This window comes from Palaemon carinicauda, chromosome 4 (assembly GCF_036898095.1).
Source record: "Palaemon carinicauda isolate YSFRI2023 chromosome 4, ASM3689809v2, whole genome shotgun sequence".
In the NCBI taxonomy this organism is placed as follows: Eukaryota; Metazoa; Arthropoda; class Malacostraca; order Decapoda; family Palaemonidae; genus Palaemon; species Palaemon carinicauda.
In genome coordinates, this window is record NC_090728.1 from 108,447,419 (window position 1) to 108,462,008 (window position 14,590).

General features: G+C 47.0%; 1 protein-coding gene across 1 annotated transcript in view; it reads right to left on the minus strand.

Moving 5' to 3' along the window:
- Nucleotides 1–14,590, minus strand: part of Tmem214 (Transmembrane protein 214) — a 377,130-nt gene that overhangs the window by 302,377 nt on the left and 60,163 nt on the right.

Here is a 14,590-nt window from a genome sequence, read left to right on the forward strand (position 1 = left end):
CCTTCTTTTGACGCGTCCGAGAACAGTGTCAAATCCGGGGGAAGGTTTTCGTCGATCAGCCACCACCGCAGGTCCGCCTGTTCCATGGGTCCTATAGGGACCAGAGAGTCCGGGGAATCGGAGCCCTGACTCCACCGGGACTTGAGCTGCCATTGCAAGGATCTCATCCTGAGATGGCCGTTCGGGACCAGACGGGCCAGGGAGGCTAGGTGACCTGAAAGACGTAACCATGATTGGGCTGGAAGCTCTTCCCGCCTGAGGAAGGGCTCTGCCACCTTCCTCAGCCTTGCTATCCTGTCGTCTGATGGAAAGGCTTTGTGGAGATTGGTGTCTAATATCATGCCTAGATATACCAGTCGTTGGGTCGGCTGCAGAGAGGACTTCTCGAGATTTACCATGATCCCCAGATCTTGGCAAAGTCACAGAAGCCTGTCTCGGTGTCGAAGAAGGGTCGACTCCGAGTCTGCCAGTATCAGCCAGTCGTCCAGACATCGGAGGAGACGAATGCCGTTCCAGTGCGCCCACGACGAAATCAGGGTGAACACACTGGTGAACACCTGAGGTGCTGTGGAGAGACCGAAGCACAGTACCTTAAATGGTAGGACTTGCTGTCTAGGCTGAATCTCAAGTACTTCCTGGAAGACGGATGGATTGGGATCTGGAAGTACGCATCCTTCAGATCCAGTGTGCACATTAAGTCTTGTGGTCTCACTGCAAGTCTGACCGTGTCCGCTGTCTCCATGCTGAACGAAGTTTGACAAACTTGTTCAGAGCTGAGAGATCGATGACGGGTCTCCAGCCTCCAGACGCCTTCTTGACAAGAAAGAGTCGACTGAAGAAGCCTGGGGAGCCGTCGACGACCTCTTGGAGAGCATCCTTCTTGAGCATGGTCTCGACTTCTGCCCGAAGGGCTAGCCCCTTTGCCGATCCCATGGCATAGGAGCTCAACTACACTGGATTCGCTGTCAGGGGAGGTTGAGATGTGAATGGGACGCGATATCCTTGGCCGATCACAGAGACCGTCCAGGAATCGGCCCCATGTTGCTGCCACCTGTGCACACAACTTTGTAGGCATCCCCCCCACAGGTGGACACGCGGGGGGACTGCCAATCCTAGCGTTTATGGCCACGGCCGCTCCCTCTAGGATTCTTGCCTCCCCTGGAGGACTTACCACCCCTCTTGTCCTTGACAGGAAAGGGCTGTGGCTTAGACACCTTCGTCTTAGCTGCTGGAGCCTGCTTCGGTGTCCTGCGAGGTTGCTGTTGATACTGTTGTGGAGCTGGAGGCTTGTAGGGCCGAGATGTGAGGGCCCTTTGGAGGAGCGAATCCTGATTCGACTTCCTCCACCTCTCAGCTGTGCGTTCTACATCCTTGGGCTCAAACAAGCTTTCTCCAAGGATGGAGGAGTGTCTGAGCCTGCAGACATCCACGGCGGGGACCTTCGGATGGAACTTCTCGGTCACCACATCACGTCGCTTTAAGATCGAGTTGGCCCACAGGTTGGTAACCTGGTGGGCCAGGAACTCGATGAAGCGAGTGCCCGAGAGGAGGAAGGTCTCCAGGGCATTCCTATTGCTCTCCTTAGACAAGTCTTCGGAGCGCAATAGGATGCCCAGAGAACCCAGCCAGACGTCCAGCCACGAAGTGGCCTGCATGGCACACTTCGCGACCTTCTCCTGGCTAAGGATCTCCGAAGCAGAGAATGTCACCTGCCGGGAGGAGAGCTTCTCAAGAGGAGTTCCCCTTGTGAGCTCTTCCACCGAGTGTTGGAGGGGAAGAGCTACACTGGACTCCATGATCTCAAAATACTTCCTCTGCTGTAAACGAGGAGGTGGGAGGAGTTTGTTCCCGGCAGAGGAACGGCTAGAGGAGGCGAGTTCCGAGAGCTGAGCTTCGACCTTGTCTCTGGCACTCTTCACCCCCTGGGACCAAGGCAAAGCTGCGCTGGCCCTTGGGGGTTTCTGGGTACCATATACTTGGTCTAGGACCGTATCCTTGCCTTCGCGAGGGGCGATCTCCGGGTCCTTGAACCTGTTGAGTTGCCTTATCAGATTCAAGACCTGCCAGAAGGCATGCTCAGACTCATGCTGCTCTCCTCCCTGTGGACTGGCAGCTAAGTCTCCCGTCCCCAGAGGCTCTTCTTGGGGAGACACATGGATGTTTGCCCGGGGTCTGGTTGGCTCTGGACGGATCCGTGAAGACGACTTAGGAATCATCTTTGGGTCCTTGGGTTCCCTCCTGGGTGGGATACAGGACTCCAGCAAAGAGGTCTGGAAGGTACCTTCCACGCATGATGTTTCTCTTCCTGGAGGTGGGGTTCCCCCCATTGGTTCCATGGGAGAGGCCCTCACCTCGCTGGACTCTCCTGAGGACGGAAAGACTTCGTCCACAGGAAAAGGAGAAAACGACCGCGAAGGGGATGGAGCCTTCCTGACGGAACTCTTAGGATCCAACTTCTCCGTGGGAGAAGTCACCACAAAGTCCACTCCTCTCCTTCTCCTCAGCGGGGGCGAGTCTGTCTTTGGTCTGAGTCCCAGATCAGCAAGGGCTGGCTTCACAGCCTGCACCACCGCTTTCATCAGGTGACCAAACCAAGACTGACGGGTGACGGACGCAGTGTCAGTAATCCCCGCTGGAGGGCTGGAGGGAAGGGGATCTCCTGATCCTTCGGAGAGGACGCAACGGGGCCTACTTGAAAAAAAGAAAGGGAAGAATGTTGCCTAGACCTCTCCGGAGACTCTTCCTGGTCCTGGGTGAGAGCCCTGCGCTTGCGCAGTGGCGATCCTGATGGCGATCTGGAAGTACGCGTCCCTGTCGTAGGCACGAGCTGCGGGACCCGGCGAGAATGGGGGTCGCGCTGGCGCTTGCGCGATGGAGCATTCAGAGGGTCGCGCGTGAGCGGCTGCTGGAGCGCGGGCGCGCAGTCATGTGGAGATAAACACGCGCGGGCGAGTGGGCGCGTTGGAGCGCAGGTGAATGAGCGTGCGAGGGTAGAGGAGATCGCTGTCGGTCAGGAGAACGATGAAGCGCAGGAGATCGATGGCGCGTGGCCGAGCGATGGCGAGTCGGCGAGCGATGGCGCGTCGGCGAACGCTGGCGCGTCAGCAAGCGATGGCGCGTTGGCGAACGATGGTGCGTAGTACGTGCAGGTGATCGACCGCACGCAGGAGATTTAGCGCGTGCGCGTCGGAGACCTGTGACGATCCGAGTCATGGGCGCCCTGGCGCGTTGGCGAGCGCTTGCGCACAAGCGAAGGATAGTGCGGGCGCTCAGGAGATCGTTGGCGCGCAGGAGGGTGTCGACACGCAGTCAGCTGGAGCGCAGGATCAGATGGCGAGGAAACGCCCAAGGGCAAACGCTCGCGGTCGGGCTCAGAAGAAGAAAACTCGTGGGCGCGCAGGAACTCTTGAAGTGCGCATCGGGGAGCGTGCGCGCTGTTGCGCAGGCGTAGATGGGCGCACAGAAGCGCGAGGGCGAGGCGAAGGAGAAAGGTCCTTGCCTGCGTCCAGATCCGAAGACCTAGGGCGCGTGGGAAAGCGTTGGCGCGCAGGGCGCGTATCAGGAACAAGGTGCGCAGGTGCGCACTGACGAGCAGGAGATCGTGTGCGCTCAGGAGACCGATGGCGAGCAGCAGGAACAGAAGGGCGCTGACAGCTAGCAGGGGAGCGCTGGCGAGCAGGAGAGAACTGGCGAGCAGGCGAGCAGGAGAGCGTTGACGAGCAGGAGAGCGCTGGCGAGATGAGTCTGAAGGCTGTAGCTCAGGAGAGCGCATGTGCGCTACTGCGCGCGAACGCGCAGCTGAGAACGCAGGGAAACCCTGACACGCAAGGGATTTACCCACACCTTGGGAGACATCCCTTTGCCCCGAAGGAACCGGTGCCCGTCGGGTGACGGGGTGAGAAGGCGCCTGCTGCGCATCTGCAACCAGGGGAGAAGGTAGGCCGGAAGGACTGGAAGGTCTGGCAGGTGTAGGAGATCGCGAGCGATCTGCGGGGAGGTCCAAGGACGTGGCTGCTACGGTCTGCTCCCGACGAGAAGAATCCTCTGCAGGGGAAGGCGGCGGTGAAGACGACCCGAAGAGGCGCCTCTTAACTCCCTTATAGGGAGAAGGAAGGCCCCTGCGGCGAAGAGGAGGACGAGCCTTATGGAGAAGGTGGCCTCGAGGAAGGGCATCCACATCGTCGGTCCTCCGAAGAAGAGTCTCTGTCAGTGCGCTCCCCCGAGGAGGAGACGCACCCGCAGGAGAGACCGTGGGACTCAACTTCCCCTTCGAAGGAGATTCAGAAGGGGAGGCTGAGCCTTCAGCAACCTCCGCAACAGCAGCAGCGGCAGAGGTTTGAACAGACCCGTAAGAAGCCTCTGCCACAACCACGTCAACAATAGACAGAGGGTCTACCTCTGCTATTACCGGCGATTGCTTGACAGCAGCCCCCAACTGGATCAGGTCAAACAGGGCTTCCTTGGAGGGCAAGCTCTTAAGCCCCAAGGAAGCCCAAAGCTGAAAGAGATCATCATTAAACACAGCATGGTCATCATCATAATGAGAATCAAAATCCTCCCCCGGAGGAGGAGGGGGAGCTGCCCCGCTATGGGAGGCAACGCCCTCTCCCGCACCCCGAGGTCGGGAAACAGAACAATGGCCTACGCTACCACTCAACGGCCTCTCACGAGAGGCCGACCGAGTGGGAGCTTCGGAGGAGGTTCGGGCGGCGGAGTGAGAGTCCTTGGAGCCTTCCTTCTTCAAGGCAGCCCTTGAAGGAGAAAGGTCTCTCTTGGACTTCTTACGCCACCGGGCAAACCTCTCCCACTGGGAGGTAGACCACTCCCAGCACTCACTACAAGTTAAGTCTCTAGCACACCGTTGACCTCGACACTGTGGGCAAAGGGTGTGAGGATCCGTCTCGACCGCCGACATGAAGGTTCCACAGGGGCTGCCGGAGAGTCCAGGGCACTTGGGCATAATTGCGATGAAGGTAGAGGCCAACTTCCAAACACACAAAGCTGAAGAAAAAGAAAACACAGATTAAGGCTGTCAAAAGCGAGGACGAAAGACAGACACGTCTGCTCATCGTCCGAGCCAAAAGTGAAGTGAGACAATTCACCGATGTGTGGGAGGGAGGGGTAGCAAGCTACCCCTTCCCCTACCCCCTTGCTAACTAGCGCGGGGGTAGTTAACCCTCGTTAAAATCTAATGGCTCGTCATTTTCAGCTACGCCGAAAGTAAACACTATGTAAATAGCGTGGTTTGTATTTCGGTTACGGAACAACTCTAAATTTGTCATTTGTTCCAATACTAACAAACTTTTTGTTATTTATGTGGAAGACTCACTCTTAAGAGGGTGGCAAGTTCGACTACTGGCTTAGTCATTGACCCAGGTTTACCTAGTACAGTATTAGACTGAAATCAAGGGAAAATTTACCACCTCGCTTATCAATACAATTGAGTATGATAGCAGCCTAAGCAACTAAAGTAGTTGTGAGATATATCAGATATATCATAAGAACGTCCAAGAAAGAATGTCCCTAGTTTAAATAGGAATCCTATACAATACATAAAAAGACGTTTCCCAAGGCCTACCTCGCAGGAGGTGTTGGGGACGTGTAAAATTATACAAAAATAAACTATACTTGGTTACACAAGGGAAATGGTTATTACCTGCAGAGGTTGAAGCCAGCTTGCAAAGGAACCCATGGCATTGTTCCCCAAAGGCGGGGAAGATGATTGAAGTAAAAGACAGGCATACTTTCTATCATCTCAGTCTTACCCCGGGTAGCCAATGCCTTCAACATTCTGCTACTTGTCCAACAAGGAGCCCGAGGTATTATTAAACCACTTGTTGTGTCCCCACCACAGGAGCAATAGAGAAACCATATAAGGTCTTCTGTGGGCCACGTCTTGTAGGTAGGATGAGGTGAAGATTAGACATGTATCCACCCTACCAATGGCACAGTTTGTGTCCCAAACGAGCTGCTTGAAAACGTTATGGCCAGATTCTGCCCTAAAACATTCTGAACTCTGGGTCATCTCTATGAGGAGATGAGAGGAATTATGTGACTGGTATATGACATGCGTCCCCGTCGTGAACACGATCCTAACAACCTCCTTTGACCTTCCTATTAGTGAGGCGTGCTGAACCTAAGGATGGGCTCTTTCATTGTTTTCCTGAGGAATGGCCTCAATATAATTACTGGCGTTAAAAAAGGAAAAACAATAACGAATATCTAACCCACTGGGTCCCAGTCAATAATGGGACTTTAATGCACTCACTTGGGCCATTCAGGCTCAGCAAAATGTGCTATACCCATGGAGTTAGGTAATCACCCTCCTAAAGGTATGTCCTCAAGTATATACCTGTGTTAGAGCCTTGAGCCTTGACTACAAAGCGGCAGGTTCCCAGTTGGAGGGCTTGAGCCTGAAGTTCAAGCTGTCTGGAACAAAATAGGCTGTTACTCGGTTTCTCACCATGAGCGAGAGACATTGAGGGAGACCCATAGGGTACATCTCTCTTTTGGATGAGTGTCACACTAGGTAAGACCTGTCTTCGGGATTAGGGGAAGTTCTCCAGTTTACAGCTACCCGTCCCGTAGGAGACTATATTACCCCACTACGGGTAATCAGTTCAAACTCTATGGAGAGCATCAATTGGTGGAGATGCTCAATGGACGAGCAAACGTCTTCCGTTGCCTAAGCCGAAGAGCGTGATTCCCTTCGTTGGCCATTTTGAGTGCATGACTAGAATAGCATTCTTAAGAAAAGGAAAAACAGACTTAACTCAACCTTCACCACGGAGTATCTAGTCGTAAGAAAGTCTGTAATGGGTTCTCCAGACTCATAGACGTGCCACTGTATGTGACCTGTCTTCGGCAACGGCTAGACCGAAGCGCCAGTTGAGTCCCTTAATGAGATAAGTCCCACTTTGTCTGCACGGAAGAGGGGAAAAGCCATCTATTCCTTTCTCGGATAAAATTGCTCGCAAATAGGAATCCAACAGGAGGTAGCAGTCCTTCTCCTACAAAAAAACAATAGATTTTGAGCAAAGGGAAAAATCTATTTTTGGGTGAGAGTGCCATGTCATCCTGATGGAAGGGTTCCTTTAGATAGCCTTCTAAGGGATATTTGCTACAGTGATACTCCCAGAGTAATAAACCGAGGGTGTCCAGGATTGTAACTCCTGGCACAAGTATCCAATCAAGGATATCGCATAATATCAGGGGACATATTTTTAGATACGACACATAGCAATCTTCCCCCCAAATAGATTTAACTCTTTGATGTAAGGGGAAAGAGTGGCGAAAGAAGTGGGTGCCGATCTAGGTACCCGGTGGACCTCTTTCCCTATTCCTACTAAGACGCCATTCCTTTTCTTGTCGTTAAGCATAAATGGCCGCAGATAGAGTAATTTTGGGAGGGGTCAGCAAAGGGTGGGTCCATCAGGACGACAAGGCACTCTCACCCAAAAATAGATTTTTCGCTTTCCTCAAAAAGGGATTTTGACTTAAGAAAAATCTATTTCTGGGCTCCCACCCGTGCCGCCCAGTGAAATAGCTCCTTTTACATCATTTCTAAGGTAAAAACTGCTATAAATTTACCAGAGAAAAATTTGTATAGGAATGCTAGGTTGAACCCAGCTCGCTCACCTTAATAAGGTGTCGGTATACTACTGGGGCGTGAATTAATCACAACCAGAGGCCTCGCACCATTTAGATATCTCCTGTCAATATCCCCGAACAGCGAGGTGCCGTTCAACATCCTACTACTACTAGCAATCCCACGCCAGTGACGTTACTCCTTTTTATGGCACGCACCTTTTAAAGCATTATTTTGCCTTAGTGTGTGAATTTCGCTGGTTTTTTCTGGATTTACCTCAAGATGTCGGACTCCACTGTCACTCCATCTAAGTTAAGTACCAGATCTATAAGTTTTGAGATTTTGGAGGGGGCCTTGCCTTTTTTTGCTTATATTATAACAGTTTTATTTTTCACGACCCCGCATGGGTCTTTCATGGCGCCCAGCTCCCTCCTATCTCTCTCTCGTTTCGTTCTTAACGCTTTTCAATGAGTCCTCCATACTGATTGTTTCTCGTTATGAACTTTATGGGTATCCACGGGCTCAGGCCATGTCGTCCTGATGGAAGCATACTAGAGAATTAACTTGAAATTACTATAGCTGTGGGTTTGTGTATGTGCCTTCTACCTTGAATGGATTTCCTTATCTGGTCTGCTAGACCTGTATGTGAAATTCCAGTTGACTGTTATTTCCACTAAGCCTGGAACTGGTTTAGTTGCTTCCTGCCTCCTGCAGGGAAAGTGTCGATTGATTGATTGATTGATTTAAAGTTTTCAGGCATCCTGACATCTGAGGTCATTGACGCCGGTAACATTTAATTTATGTATACAAAAATAAAAGATAAAATAAAATAAAAAATAAAAGAGTATTCAATTAAAGTCATAAAAGTTGAATGTAATAAAAGTTAAATATTTTTCAGAAGACCTGCTTCTGAAATAAATCTAAAAATGCCACTTGCATGGTAGGACACATCATTTCCAAGAATCTTGGCAAGGATGAACCTGCCACCCTCACCTCGAGCCTCAAACAAATATCTATTCCGCAAGTTGTTATAATTGGGGCATTCGGTCAGCAAATGCCTTACTGTTAGAGGTACTAAGCAGTCATCACAATACGGTTGGTGTTGGCCCTTCAGCAGAAACTCGTGTGTCAACCGAGTGTGACCAATACGGAGACGACAAAGAGACGTCTCCCATTTTCGGGGCATCATATTATACCTCCAAGGAGATATGTCATTTGTTATCTCTCGCATTTTATTGCCATCTTGACTATCCCATTGCTGTTGCCATTTATTGCAAACCAAGTTCTTGATGACAGGTAAGAAATCATTACAGGCAATGGGATACCTTCTTGGCAGCAACTCGGATGCAGCCTCCTTAGCCAGTGAATCTGCCTTCTCATTCCCAGACACACCTACATGTGCTGGAACCCAACAAAATTGAACTGTTATACCTCTCCGTCCAATAATGAGAAGCCATTCTAAAATCTTTAAAACTAGAGGGTTATTAGAATTAAAAACTTCCATAGCTTGAAGGACACTCCTTGCATCACTAAAAATTGTAAAATTACCCTCCTTCTCCAATGCTATTTTCTCAATAGCGGTTAATATGCCATACAGTTCGGCAGTAAATATGGAAGCGGTCAGAGGAAGTGCACCTCTACAATTAAAACCATTACTATGTACTCCAAATCCAACGCCAGCATCAGATTTGGAGCCATCAGTATAGATAAAAGTTGATCCTCTATGTTCTTTAACATGTTCATTAAAAAGAGACCTGGCTTCTAGGTCTGACATATTCTTCTTATCTCCAATAAAATATTTACAAAAAGATATCTCTGGTAACTTCCATGGAGGCGTTGATGATACCTTGAATGGAAGTACCTTATTTCTAATTATATCCAGACTATTTAATAATCGTTTCACCCGAAAGCCATAGGGTTGAGGAGATTTTGGGTGCAACTCAAAGTATGATGCGTGTCTTACAAGGCTTGCAGTCTGAAAGGCTAGAGAGTTAGGGAGTCTTTGCAATCTAAACCAATACCGAAGAATGGAAGACATTCGGTAAAGGTCTAGAGGTAACTCTCCAGCATCAACAAGGAGACTTGGGATAGGCGAGGTTTTAAAAGCTCCAGTAGACAATCTAATACCTGCATGATGTATCAGGTCTAATATTTTTAACCGGCTTGAGGTGGCTGAAGAATATACCTCACAACCATAACTAATTTTGGAAAAAATCAAGGCCTTGTATAATTTTAAAATAGTACTGCGGTCTGCCCCCCATGATGTATGGGATAATACTTTTAAGATATTCAGAGCTTCAACACATTTAGCTTTTAATGCTTTTAAGTGAGAAACCCATGTAAGCCTACAATCAAATATCAAACCTAAAAATTTAGCTTCTCTTGCACATGGTATCCGTTGACTTTTAATGTATATATCCGGGTCTGGATGTACTCCCCGGATACGACAAAAATGGACAATGGTAGTTTTACTTGTCGAGAACTTAAATCCATTCATGTCAGCCCACTGGATAATTTTATCAATAGAGAGTTGGATTTTTCTCTCAACCATTGCCATTTTAGTGCCAGCAAATGATATTGAGAGATCATCCACAAATAATGTTGAGAGAACATCCTGGGGAATGGCTGAGGATATCCCATTAATTGCTAGTGCAAAAAGGGTTACACTCAGCACACTACCCTGAGGAACTCCTTCTTCCTGGCACTTACTCTCTGATAGAGTTTCCCCCACTCTCACTTGAAAAACTCTACGTGAAAGAAATGCCTGAATAAATAGTGGCAGCTCTCCTCTCAATCCCAATTCATGAATGGTTTTAAGAATACCATATCTCCATGTGGTATCATATGCCTTTTCAAGGTCAAAAAATACTGTAACATGGTGCTGTTTGGAAGCAAAGGCTTCACAAATAGAAGACTCTAGTCGTATCAACACATCAGTCGTTGAGTGCATTTTTCGGAATCCACATTGAATCGGTGATAAAATACCTTTCTTTTCAAGGTACCACACCAGCCTTGCATTGACCATCTTCTCCATGATTTTACATAAACAAGATGTCAATGCAATTGGACGATAGTTTGCTGCTAAAAACTTGTCTTTACCGGGTTTTAAAAAGGCTAAAATAATGGCTAGTTCCCAAACACTTGGGTAACTATGATCATGCCATATTCTATTAATAATACTTAAAATAAATAGCTTTGTATTAAAATGTACATGTTTAATCATTGCATATGGAATTCCATCGGGTCCAGGGGCTGTATCGTTGCAATGAGCAAGTGCGGAATCAAATTCTCTTTCAGTGAAAGGAGAATTATACGACTCTTCCCTTCTTGTTGCAAAATTTAAAATTTTCTTTTCTTCAGTGCTCCTATACTGGTGACCAGGGGCTCCTTCACACTTGCTGGATACATTTGAAAAATGATTAGCCAGGGCATTGCTAACATCATTTGCTTCGGTTACATACTGGCCATTCACCTTCAACACTGGTGGTGGGTTGGGGGTGAATTTGCCAGCTATCTTTTTTACTTTCCTCCACACAGCAGATGGTGGTGTCCTACTGTTAATGGAGGAAACAAAAGACATCCATGACTGGCGCCTTGCTTCTTTCATGGCACGACGGAACTGTGCTCTACATTTCTTGTACATAATTAAATTCTCATCAGTTCTGCGTCTACGCAATCGTGTTAGAGATCTTCTTGTGGCTCTGTGGAGGGCAGTTAGTTCTGAAGACCACCACGGGACGGGTCGTCGTTTGAATAACCCTGTTGTTTTGGGAATTGAATTGACTCCAGCTGTATGGAGAGTTCCATTCAGTAAGTCTATGGCATCATCGATATTTTCAACTTGTCCTGCATCCCCCTCAATTTCGCTTAGTTCACGAAATTTATCCCAGTCCGCCTTGTCAAGATTCCATCGTGGCGATCCCTGTAAAGGTGGACCATTGTTGGTGTTTATAATTATTGGTGCGTGATCACTAGTATGCCAATCATCTAATGTTCTCCAATCAAAGTCGAGAAGGCAATTAGAGCTTACGATTGATAGGTCAATACATGACAAGGTACCTGTCTGGATATGAAAGTGTGTGGGCTCTCCTGTATTAAGGAGTCCCACATCTTCATTTTCCACAATTGATGTTATGATATTTCCCCTCGTGTTTGCTAAAACATCACCCCACAAAGGGTGTCTACCATTCAAATCTCCAAGTAAAAGGAAAGGTTGAGGGAGTTGTTGAATAACCTCCACTAAGTTGTCATACAAAATGTTATCATGTGGAGGCAAGTACAGAGAACAAATTGTATATTTTCGCCCTATGTCGATCTGTACAACCACTGCCTGCAGAGGTGTACGAATAGACAGAGAAACTTGGGGAACATCTCGACGAACGTATATGAGACTTCCGCCATGGCTCCCCACTTGGTGATCATATGGTGTCCTATAACTAATGTATTCGCGAGGGCAAGGGGTATTATGATCAAGTTTGCTCTCCTGTAGACAAATAATTATGGGGGAATGCTCATGAATAAGGAGCTTAAGTTCTTCATATTTGGCCCTTAAACCCTGACAATTCCATTGCAAAATGGAGGAAAAAACTATGGTTTATAATTTGGTAGACCCCTTGGATGGAGTCTTCCCATTAGCAGTGTTTGATCTAACACTATTTTTTGGTGGTTTTATTAAAGAGGGTCTTGATAGATTGGGTTTAGAATTTATGATTTTCTTTTTGTCTTTTTGATCTGATTGTTGAGGAGGTTGGTGGACCTCCACTTGAATTTCCGATTTATTTAAATTGACTTCCAGATCAGAAATATCAACTGACAAATCATCATACTTATTTGACGTCGTAATTTTGATATTTCTTATGGAGGGGGGCGAGAGAGATGGAGGTCTCTCTCTTTTCCGATTAGTAGGTTTTGAGCTACCAGGTTTTTGCACCTTCCCCAATACAGGTGCACCTGGTAACTTGGTGTCAGGTGGCATCTCCATCAAATCAGGCAAGGACATGGCCTGGGAGAGGTTAGTACTATTGCTGGTAATGGGGGACGAAGGCTGTACAGAAATGGGCAATGACCCATTTTTAATACGCTGTGGCAAAGCCTCAGAAGGCGATATGATTACCTTGTCATGCAGTACTTTATTATCAGAGGTTGTATTTCTTTTCTTAGGATTACTGGCAGTGCTAGGTGGGGTTGCTGTCTCCTGTGGTAAATTTACCTTTGATTTTAAGGCCTTTGCATAGCTGGTTGATTTATTCAACAATCTTTTTGCATGTACCACACTTATGTGTTCTAAACTTGATTTGTTTAGGGCAGCTTCCTCCAACTTATACAGTTCGCATCTCCTATCAGTTGATTTATGATTCAAATTGCAATTTGAACACCTGGCCTCAAGTGTACATTCTCCATGATAAGTTTTGGAGCAAATACCACACAATTTTCCATTTTTACAAACTTTGGATGGGTGTCCAAATTTAAAACAATTAAAACATTGCAGGGGCTTTTGTTTGAAAGGCCGAACTTTAATCCTTTCATTTTCAATAAAAATATGGAAAGGTACATCGGCATCCTGGAAAGTGAGTATAATCATTGAAGTTCCAGGAATCTTATGCACTTTCCATACATTTAATGGACACATAGAAAGTATCTCCTCCTCTGTAAATTCGTATAGGTCCTTATTAAAGACCACTCCCCTTCCATAACTGAAATTAAGATGAGGTTTCATTTCCAATGTAATTTCATCACTGCCTGTCTGTAAGTTAGACAGTATTGCAGACTGAGTCGAAGATTTGGCATGGATGAGATAACTGTTCTTCCCAAAACGAGATATATCTCCAGGTGCTATGGTTCCTACTTTTTTTTGGATAAACTTACATATCTTAAAATAATTCCCTATTATCCCTTTAGGTTCAGCTAAGAGCCACATTGGTGGTTTGGGTTTTCTCTGTGAAGGCATGGGTACATTTCTATCTTTTTCAAACCAATCAGCAGGTTTGTACACATCCAATTCCTTTGGGACCTTATCACAAAGAGCTCCCATGATGTTCAATTCGTTAATTTTGATACTACTAATATTACTTATGGCATTAAACGCCTCATCGTGACTTTCAAAAGATATCCAAGAGTCCCATTTTTCATCTCCAAGTCTCATTCTTATTTCCTTTATCAATCCATAGCACTCAAATGCTCTATATATATCATCATAATTTGTCTCTAATGGGATTTGGGAAACATGAAGGAATCGTAGTTTCCCTGTGTTACCCAAATTGTTAGATTTTTTAACATCAGTAGAGTGGTCCTTTTTAGTTCGAAGGTCGTCAACAGAGTTTTCCTTAATTACAGTAGCAGAAGTCGTCAACAGTGCCGGGGGGGAGTCAGCAAATCCAGGGGATGGGGAGTCAGTATTTGAAGGGTCCATATTTAAGGATGGGATTTTCAGGTTTTTTGTTGTTTTGTTGGGGTACCTGCTTGAGAATTATAAGAAAGTATCATACGTTGGAAAGGAAATTTGCATTCTCCACTATCGGCACAATGAGAGTATATTTCCCCGATGGTCCACTCCATACCCTACCCGAAGGATAGCATCAAAACAGATATAGAGGCACAGGTGTAAGCTAAACCCGCCTGTTAGGACTGAGACCAAAGTAATATGGAATCATCCTCCCCATATCTGTAATGATGGGCTTCCGGCCAAAAGCCAAGAGTCCCACCTCAAGGATTGGATCCCCCTGGATTCCGATGACCCAACCCTTGAGAGTAGTTCCGCCAAAAAGGTCCAAACCATCTTTGGGATGGCTGAGATCATCCAATACTCTCATATATAGCTTTGAATGCGAATACCTCCCAACCGTGATCCCTTCTCCCATTCATCTAAGCAGGCAGTAATAACGAATGTGGAAATATCCACGCCATTTAAATAAAATAGAAAAAAAAATAGATAAATAAATAAATGAACAAATACAATAAATAAATATATATATATATGCATACATCTACATATATATATAACTA